Raw genomic sequence first — 10,000 nt, forward strand, 5'->3', positions numbered from 1 at the left:
GAGGGATTCTAGCACTTCATTCTACCGCGACCACTCCCTTGTCCTCATCAATCAAGCAGGAGCGCCACAACCAGAATAACCTGCAGGCGTGAAGGTCAGGTGGTGTGTGGGGTCAGGTCTCAGAGGCGCCGGACGAGGTGAGGACAGGTCACTGGTCACTGTCTTAACCCCTTCACTACTAATTAATATATACCGCAATATACTATAACTTTATAAGGAATTTTCTCTTTGTATTGTAGTGTCCTAAATAAATCTGTAGTTCGTTTTCACCTTCGTATTTGTCTGTGTGAACTTCAACAGTTAACATATACAAAGGGTGTGACTTAGCGTGTGACTCAGGGCTTAACGTCACCTTCAGGTTGATATTGCGTGTGTTGAGTTGCTGTCCTAGATGGGAATTCGTCACTAAAATCGTCTCCTGTGCTCGCCAAGAATCAGCTGCGGTAACATTTTCTATGACTCACTAAAATTATAGAAAATGAATATTACAGCGTGGACTTTATCAGACTTCCCGCGCTGCTCACAATACTTCACTCCTGACTTCGTTCTACTTCAAATTCACTACATACACATAAGTTATTAATTCAAACTTGCCTAGAACTTGGATACCTAAAAAAAACAAAAAAACATCAATATCACGGACGCACCACGTACCAGCGGACTTTGGTAACCATGGACGGAGCAACGCATTGAACATAAAATCAATCGACTCCTGCCTGGTTTTAATCATTTACCATCAGCCTCGTGAGTCCGTTTTATCTACTGAGGAAGACATGGAGCGAGACTTGTACTCTGCCAGCCGCCCCTGAGCCCTGTCTGACACCCACCCCTGGCGCCGCAGTATACTCCCTTGTAGCTCTGCGCCGTCTGTCGTGTTATTACTGCTAGAAAGAACTTATTACTGTTTCCTGAGGTTTGTGAAAGTGAAATATTTGGATCTTTAGTTTTTCTTGTCATCTTTCTGCATATTTATTTTTTCAATCTTATTTCGCTTTTTTTTTTTATCTTTATCATGTTTTATTTAATGTTATTACACGACAAGAAGACTACCTAAAGTAAAAAAAAATAAAAGACAAGAAAAAAAAGGCAGGAAAAATACGGCAGGAAAAAAATACCTCTAGCTTGTCACCGAGAGTCGAAGAGAGCGTAAGAAAAAAAAAAAACAATAATAACAATTACAATTTGGCTGTAACAACGCTCATTTTCATCATTTAACGCATTCATAAACATGGCAACTTTATTCATTCCTAGGGAGGGAGGCAGGAGGGTGACAAGACAGATGCGGGGGAGGAAGTGTAGAGGGACGACAACAAAGAACCCTATGTTGTAAATTTTCCGCCAAGATGATGAGATTAATTTGGCAGCCACAGTAGCCACCACAGCCTGTTGAGAGAGAGAGAGAGAGAGAGAGAGAGAGGAGAGAGAGAGAGAGAGAGAGAGAGAGAGAGAGAGAGAGAGAGAGAGAGAGAATAAAGATGTAGGGAAACTCTCCACAGACAAGAAATTTTACCGAGATAATAGGAGGCAATGAAATAGTGAGGAAAAGGAATGTGGGAGATCACAAGAGGTCAAACATAGAAAGAGAGAGAGAGAGAGAGAGAAAAAAAAAGAACTTGAAATAGGGCGTCGGAGAGATTCTGGGAGGGTACAAAGGAGAAGGAACGGGAGGTTGAGGATGAAATGGTAAGAGAGGAAGGGACGCAGAGTGATTATGAGGAGAGGAGAGGAGAGGAGAGGGGAGGGGAGGAGATAAGACGATGCCGGAGACTCCACTGGGAACATGAATCTATGAATGAAGGTCCCGGCGAGGCCTAAGGGACCTGCCAGCGCTCAGGGAAACACGCAGGTCCTTACACGCGCCAAAAACCTGTCATTTATTCATATCACCGACGTTTCTCCTTGTACTTCTCATCACCACAACGACGCAGTAACCCGGCCTGACTGGCAGGAACAGCACAACCAACACACCAATCGCATACCCGTGAAAACCCTAAACAAATTCAGTTCCTTTAGTAATAATCCCTAAGTACTCACAGATAAAGCTTCTCATAGTGGTGTAGGAGGTTCATATTTGCCCCGGGCGGCGTCAGGACACGGGGGGGATCCAATCAATACCGCCGGGAGGTTACGCAAGCCACCTAACATTAGTGATTTGGCTCCGTGCCCGACCGTCTTCTCAAATATCGAAGTATTCCCTCTTATGACCCCCCAAAGTTGCTCCGTTTTCTGCGTTCTCGGAGGGATGCTGAGGACGATGGGGGCGGTTGAGTGTCCTGCCCTGTACCAGTATTCACCGGTATCTCTCCTCACCAGTTTCTTTGATCTAATTAGGGTCTTTATCCAGTGAACTTGAGGGAGGTTTCAAGCCACTTATCCTCCAATTTTGGATGATCCTTTTGACCTTAAGGGGCTTGCATCTCAGTGGGCCTTTTTCTTTTCGTTTTGTTGTTGCCCTAAGCCAGTACCCGTCTCACGTAAACACAACTGTATCCTGTATCCGTGTTTCTTTGTAATAGCGTGACTAGGTTCTTTATCTACGTTGTTGCTCTTTATCTACTGAAATGTATTTATATATTTCTTTATAATAACATCTTCCTAGCACAGAGGAATGGTAGAAAGATGAAACTGAAATGCACACACACACACACACACACACACACACACACACACGTAACGGTCCTATTTGTGGTGGTGATGGTGGTGAGTGGGTGGTGGTGAGTGGGTGGTGGTGGGGGTGAGTGGGTGGTGGTGGGGGGGGATGAAGGGCCCACAATGCTGACGAAACATCCTGACAAGGCTGGAAAAAACGAGCCACACAGGAGACTCAGGGTGGCCTCAGCCTTAGTCCATGAAAAAAGGGAAGGATTTTCGAACACCACGGCGAGAATTCGATATAAATAATACAAATAGCGAAATAAGTACAAACCTTAGGACCCTTCGACGCAAAATGAATAACCTGTTGTCAATCTTATACCACGACAATTATTCATATCTTCATCATAATCAATGACCAATCACGTCGTAGCAGAACAGCAGCCTGACCCAACACTTCCCACTCCTCTCTGTCACTTGTCCGTCTATATCAAGCCACCCCAGTAAAACTCCTGAGCTCTCTTCCCATGTACCTTATCCGAGAACACTACACCCACCACCACACTACACGTAATAGATAACTGGATACAATTTCACGAACCAATAATTTCCACTGACCTGCATTACCGCCTGCAATAAGATGAGGCGCAAATTCGCTACTCATGCACACACAGTAATATACATACATATATATACCGCTCCACATGTTAATTAATGCCAATTATGTGTTTTATACAAGAAAATGCCATAATTAACAAACGATTACTTATTATAGACAGAAATGATAACAGCTGCTTTACTACTACGACTCTCTCTCTCTCTCTCTCTCTCTCTCTCTTTCTCTCCCCCCACCACCCCCGTGTTGTAATGTCAGTGAAGGGAGAGGTAGGTCAGTTACATTCTCTCTCTCTCTCTCTCTCTCCCTCTCTCTCTCTCTCTCTCTCTCTCTCTCTCTCTCTCTCTCTCTCTCTCTCTCTCTCTCTCTCTCTCTCTCTCTCTCTCTCTCTCTCTCTCTCTCTCTCTCTCTCTCTCTCTCTCTCCCTCCCCCTCTCTCTCTCTCTCTCCCCCCTCTCTCTCTCCCCCCCGTCTCTCCCCTCCCCCCCGTCTCTCCCCTCCCCTCTCTTTCTCCTCTCTCCCCCCGTCTCTCTCTCCCCCCCCCGTCTCTCCCCTCCCCTCTCTCTCTCTCTCTCTCTCTCTCTTTCTCCGACCGCCACTCGCCAGCCTCTTACGCTGCCCTAAGGAAGAAGAATGAGCAGGTTACCCGGACGCCAGCCCACGCTCATCACCTGCCTTGAGAAATGGGTGACTGAAGCCTGACACACGCCTCGCTCCTCCTGGCTAAGGGCGGAGGTGTGGGAGGTTGTGTGGCAGATTTGTGGGTTGGCGGGGTCAAGGTTACTCTGGCTGCTGTGTTTGGTGTTTCTTTACAATTACTGTTGGCCAACCTAACTTAACCTAATGCACGTAGGGAGGGAGGGAGGGAGGGAGGGAGGGATGGAGGCTGGGAAGGAGGGAGGAAGGGATGGATGTACAGTCGCGGTCAGAAGTCTTGCAACCTGCCACACTCCCTTGCACTGTGATTGAGGTTTCCCATTTGTCTTAATCTTCCCCTGATCTTAGAAGCTGTCAGTTGTCAGGTTTTGTAAGGTGACTGTCAGCTGATCAGAAGACTTGTGATTGAAGGAAAATACGAATAGCTTATGGGAAAGATTGTGGTTTGTTGACAGACGTGGCAGTGACTATACATTGGGTGGTGTATTAAGTGTTAGGAGGCTCAGTGTGCGCAGGGAACGGCAGTGAATACGGGACCTTGGAACCTAAACTCTGTGAGGCACCTCGACTTTTATCCAATTACTGTGGACTTCATAAAGCAGAGCACTCGCCAAACTCTAGCCTACGGCAAATACGTTATGTACACTGTGTTGTGCTAAAATATCATGCAGATCGGCTTGGAGCAGTGATTTGTAAGATTTTTTCATTGTTTACCATGTCAGCTGTGTTTGAATTTTAATGTTTCCGACAGGACTGAGTGAAGGGGACTGGGCTTGCATTCAGAAACGCATTACTCTTACAACAGCTATCTTCAAAGACCACAGAGATGATTCGACGGGCTCTCAAAAGTACTTCTCATGTTGATTATGTAGAAACCTTGTTAATTCGTCACTAGAATCAGAAAAGAAAAACACCTTTAAAAACCCGAGTAATTTAATCTAGAGTCCTTTGAAACCAGTCGTGGTGCAGCCAGAAGTGTTTCAAAATATGGTCCCCTGGAGTGTTACTGGATTGGAGTGTTGAGGAGCAGAGGATGCGGCAGTGATAAGGACTACGAAGATGTTGATATGTGTGGGGATTTTAAAATATTTTGAATGCATATGGACATAAGAAAATAAAATACGGGAAGCTGCAAGAAAACATGAGGCCTACACGTGGCAGCCCCTGTATGAAACATAACTTACATATTTCCACCAGTCATCCTCTTCCATGAATTTGTCCACCTTTTACGATTCCCTAATGGCTGAGCAATAACAAAATGATTACTGGGTTAATATAATGTATGGAAATCTGCTGACAGCGGTGCACTGTGGATCCTACAGTCCGGGATAGATGTGTGCTTGGACAGGGTGGCGCAGAGGAATACCAGTACCAGCCCTGCCCGCCATCACCATTCCCGTCTTTATTCCTGTCTCAAGACCTTACAACTTCAATTTTGAGCACACAATGTATCGCAGACTTCATACTAAGGAAGGCTCAATAGCTATACGCACATGTAAGACGTAAAAGGGAAGGAATGAAATGGTGTTTGTTAGGACGGCTCGGCAACTTAGGTTTTCCAGCTCAGCGGCGTAACGAGGCTGCTGCAAAAGACTCACCAGATAATTCATTGCACACTAAGGTTCGTATTCTGAAACATTTCTGCGTAGCACCTCCACTACTTTCAAAAAGGCTTTAGTTGGAGTTACTGGTTCTTAAGGGTGTTTTTTTTTTATGGTTATACTGACATTAACGAAAGTTCTACATTAATAACTGGAGAAACACCCTTGAGAAGTCGGCTAATCATCTCTGTGGCCTTTGAAAATAGTCGTAGTGAGAGCGCAGTGTTTCTAAGTACGACCCTAAGAATACAAGCTCTCATACATTCAACATACCTTCTGGAACACTGGGAATAGGTCTCCGGTTGGGCTTCCACCTATAGAGAGTACGGAAACACACGCACAGTCGCCATTACAGTCACGGCTGCACTGACTGGTTCAACTGGCATCGCTTCGGTTTCCGGGTTTCGAAACTGTTCGGTACCTGAATGATACACAGAAGTTTAACGCTCTCATCATTAGACGGATTTCCCGTAATAAATTATAACTTTTAGACGCTCACTGTTTTGTATTTGAGTATATATTGTTTAATAGCCTGGAAAAGACAAAATCAACCTCATTCCTTATTAATTGTGTGTCCATGCAAACCACGTGATGTCCTGAATGTTGACAAAGGATGACGATAAAAGTAGAAGAGTGAAGAGTTACACAAGATAACGAACTATAAGCCATAGGAAAAGACTGGCATTTAAACGTCCCAAACAACAATCAAATTCTGAAGGTGAACACAACACAACACAAGACAAGATTATACAACGCTAATGGCAACTGTGATGATTTGCTATGCTGGCCAATACAGTGCTCAAGTCCTGCACGTTGGTGAAGGACTGTGCCGCTCAGGTGATTGTGATGATGACAAACGGAGAATCAAACGAATAACTCCCCAAACAACTGTGTTTCAATCTACTTAAAAAGAAAGAATAATATGCATATACAGAATTTCAGAAAAAAATAATCTCATAAAAAAACAAGAAAACTATGAAAAGACACAGACCAAATAATAATATGAAGAAAACAACACCCGAATTAAATTTTTCCTTCCAAGTGACTTTTCAAAACACAAACACTCACTCGCCTGTCTTCACCTTTACCAAACATCATCTATGCACGCACCAGCCCCGTCTCTTTTACTGCTTTCCTTCCTTCCTTCCTTCCTTCCCTTCCTTCCTTCCTATACGTCCCTCCTTTCCTTTATCCCTTCCTCTCTTGCTCCTTTTTCCACGAACCCCTGGCAGTTGGCGAGCTGATGGCGCGAGAAGATGGTAGTGACGGTGGTGGTGATGGTGCTGGTGGTGGTGATGGTGGTGGTGGTGGAGGAGAGGGTCGCCATTGGATATGCAGGGTGGCGACCTCCTGCTCTGCCTACCTAATGACCACCTTTCACTCCTCACTCGGAATTCATTGGCGTGTTTTCTCCGCCATTCACCCGCGTGGCGTCACAAAGCGCACTGCCGGCCACGACCTGCGCGCCTGAAACAACGAACTGAGAAGCACACGTGGCAGAAAAGTAGAGGGGGAAAAAAATACTCGCTACGCCAAAAGCTCATCATAGTCTGGCGGTGTTGACTGAACCATGTATTCAAAAACGCTCTACTCTCTTACCACGACTATTTTCAAAGGCTGCAGAGATGATTAGCCGGGTTCTCGAGAGTGTTTATCCCCTTAATAATGTATAAATCTTATTAATATGTCGCTAGAACCATATAAACACCCTTAAAAATCCAGTGTAACTTCAACTAGAGTCTTTTCAAAGTAGTGGAGGTGCGGTGCGGAAGTGTTTCAGAATACGGTCCTCAAGCTCGCCTATGCACCAACTGACGAGGAAATGCTTCGTGTCCCCAGTAACCTAACCTAACTTAACCTAACTTAATTGCCAGCGACGCGAGGCTCCGGTCAGTAATCAACGAGTGTCCGGTGTTCAGTACGTGTTGTTTTCTTCACTCTGAGCTTCGATACTTCACCCTCATCTTGGCTACATCATGACCTCCTGCACGTCACCCTGGGTTCCTAAACTCCATCCTGGCCTCTTAAATTTCATCCGTACCCTCTACACGTCACTATTGTCCCTTTAACTTTTCCATGGGATCTTTAATGTCACCCTTGCTGTATTAACTTCACCCTGGGCTCCTAAAATTCACACTGGCTTTTAATTTTAACACTTCTATCACCACTTAAACAGAAAAATTAACCATTCTACATTTTTTTTTTTTTGGTACGAAATAGAGACATCCTACTTTTGCAAAATGTTTTAAAGAGAGTGTGCGAGGAAGGGAAGAATAGGGAAGAGAGAGGGAAGAGAGAGGGGAGCTAAAGAAGGAAGTGAAGGGATGTGACAGGATGAAAAGAATAGGGACGAGGGAGTAAAAAAGAGAGATAGATGGACGAGCAAAAGGAGGAAGAGAGGGAGACTTAAGAGTTAAAGAAAGGAAAGAATAAGAAAGAAAGAAGGAAGAGGGAAGAAGGAAGGTAACTTAGAGTAACAAATGAAAGAGAAGCATGGCGATAGAAATGAAGAACAGGGAAGAGGAAAAAGAGGGAGAAGAAACTGATGAAGAAACAGACGTGAAGGAAGGATGGGTTTGGGAAGGGAGGTTACTGGGGAGGAGACTAGCGGGAGAGAGTGGAGTGAGGGAGATGGGAGGGAGGAGGTGCAGGAGGGAGGCAGGGTGGGTCAAAGGTGGTGAAGTGAAGGATTATTTAGGGACCTCGCAGAGACGTGGTTGCCTCTTAATTAAACCTCAAAGTAATAAGGCAAAGATTCTCCGAAAATGCTCGTTAGGAAAGACACTATTACTACTACTACTTTTACTGCTACTACTACTACTACTTTTACTACTTTTTTTTTTACTACTACTACTAATACCTCCACCCCATGTTTATTGATGTGTCAGTTAGGGGCTCCATTACTTGGAGGTCATTAGCCCCAGCTCCCGCTAATGACTGTGGCATCCAACCATATCTAATACTCTATGATATAAACATTAGTTGTTAACTATAAATTCATTCTACCTCTACTCTATCTACTCTTATGCCACTCTCCACCACTGTAGCCTCGCAGTCGAGGCCTCCTAAGTCTGCAGGTATGGGAGTGGAATGCCTTGTCCCCCTGAGACACAGGAGGGCAGATCTGAGGAGGGAGAATGAGAGACGGCACCTCATCCATGCGATACTACTTTTACTACTACTACTACTACTGCTACTACTACTACTACTACTACTACTACTACTACTACTACTACTACTGCTACTACTACTACAACTGCTACTACTACTACTACTACTACTTCTACTACTACTACTACTACTACTACTACTACTACTACTACTACTACTACTACTACTTCTATTTCTACTACTTATATTTCTACTAGTTGTTACTGCTACTACTACTACTACTACTACTACTACTACTACTACTGCTGCTGCTACTACTACTACTACTACTATTAACTATTACATGAACAGCAACAACAACACAAATGCAACATAGTTCTTTTGACACTGATGAAGTCGACCACACCACCACCACCACCACCACCACCACCACCACCACCACCACCACTTCGTAACTCATAACTAAACAAACAAAGCGAAGACACAATACAAACCCAAACAACGTACATGTCAGACTGAGGCAAATTACAAGACCAACAACAAGCAACCCTCCATCAGGTACAAAAGTCACTAGTCACACACTGAGAATAAGAAAACAAGGAGGGTACGGAGTAAAGCAGTAATTCAGAGAAGGAGGGAGGAGATAAAGACACTGGAGTTTACATATTAAGAGTTCCTTACGAAAACAAAGACGATGATAAAGAAAACGGCGACCTTGATCTAATTCTTTTGCGGTCACTCGATATTCCTAAAGATTTTGGGATTAAAGAAAAATGATATAAAATAAAATAAAACAAGTAACGAAACTCAGGTACAGGTATTACTATTTCCTTTAAAATACTGATGTGAGACAGTCTGCTTTTTTTCTTAGTTTTTAGAAATTCGCCCAAAAAAATGATAATATAAAGGCTGCATTGTTAGACACGACAATAAATGTTACTCTTGACTCACAATATACAAATAATAGTGACGACAGACAGTGCGCAAGGCCTCTTTCTCTCAATCAGTCACCATTTTGAAGAGCTTTTAAAAATTTTGATGATAAATCGATAGAATAATAGATAGAGATGTTAATTGATAATATTAGTACTCTTTTACGCATCATGGTGAACAAAAATCCATGGCCTCTATTTCTTAGTTCCCATACTGAAGAATCTTTTGAATGTACGAAGTATATGTCAGTTCTTTCTCTCAAAGTACAAATAATACTGAACGCAGCGTCCCTGGCTCTTTTTCCTTGCACTCAATCGCTGTTTTGAAGAGCCTTGAAATTTAGAAGGGAAACAGACCTAAGAACTCCACGTGTAGGTATAACTGTCACTAGTTTCTGTCAAAATACGAATGAAAACGTCCTTGACCTCTTTTCCTTGCAGGCATTTCAAAAAAGCTTGAAATTTAGAAGGCAAACAGGCTGGAAGCAAAGA

The 10,000-nt window shown here is 43.8% G+C and overlaps 1 protein-coding gene across 3 annotated transcripts in view; it reads right to left on the reverse strand.

Moving 5' to 3' along the window:
• LOC135112872 (protein phosphatase Mn(2+)-dependent 1K-like) overlaps positions 1-10,000 on the reverse strand; it is a 182,315-nt gene that overhangs the window by 108,495 nt on the left and 63,820 nt on the right. The window contains exons 1-2 of one of the 3 annotated variants that reach the window (XM_064027800.1): positions 6,576-6,906; positions 5,739-5,886 (exon numbers count right to left, since the gene is read on the reverse strand). The exons of 1 other annotated variant lie outside the window; for it this stretch is intronic. The gene's annotated coding sequence lies outside the window, so the exon portion shown is untranslated. Of the gene's footprint in view, positions 1-5,738; positions 5,887-6,575; positions 6,907-10,000 lie in introns of those variants that run through there. One more of the 3 variants, XM_064027798.1, reaches the window with a different exon arrangement.

The sequence above is a fragment of the Scylla paramamosain genome, chromosome 24 (assembly GCF_035594125.1).
Source record: "Scylla paramamosain isolate STU-SP2022 chromosome 24, ASM3559412v1, whole genome shotgun sequence".
NCBI classification, from domain to species: domain Eukaryota; kingdom Metazoa; phylum Arthropoda; class Malacostraca; order Decapoda; family Portunidae; genus Scylla; species Scylla paramamosain.